Source organism: Arachis ipaensis, chromosome B09 (genome assembly GCF_000816755.2).
Source record: "Arachis ipaensis cultivar K30076 chromosome B09, Araip1.1, whole genome shotgun sequence".
NCBI lineage: Eukaryota > Viridiplantae > Streptophyta > Magnoliopsida > Fabales > Fabaceae > Arachis > Arachis ipaensis.
This window is the reverse complement of record NC_029793.2, coordinates 2,096,801-2,097,218: the sequence shown is the minus strand read 5'-3', so window position 1 is coordinate 2,097,218 and position 418 is coordinate 2,096,801.

Sequence of the window (418 nt, the reverse complement as noted above, 5' to 3'; positions counted from 1 at the left end):
TTGACTCTTATGGTTATTAATAATAATATCAGAGATGACTAAAAATTTAATTTTTTTAATATATTTATTTATGCTTTTAATTTTTGTTGAATTATTTTTGATGTTCTATCATATTGTATTCAGCTCTTTACTTTAAAAAAAAATTAATCTAAACTGTCCTTTTTTTTTTTATGTTCTTCATTCCTAGTGGAATTTTAGAGATATGTTCATTTGTATGGCAAAAATTATATTCTTGTTTCATCGTGATTACCTTTAATTAAAACATATAAGATGAGAAATTAGATTGAATTTATTGAGAGATTTTTATATCCACTCATTTATAAACTAACGAAAAATAATTAGTTAGTTTAATTATCTGGGCAAAACTAATGCCCAAATTGTCACAAAAAGATTAGAGAATTTTAAATAAAGTTGTGTC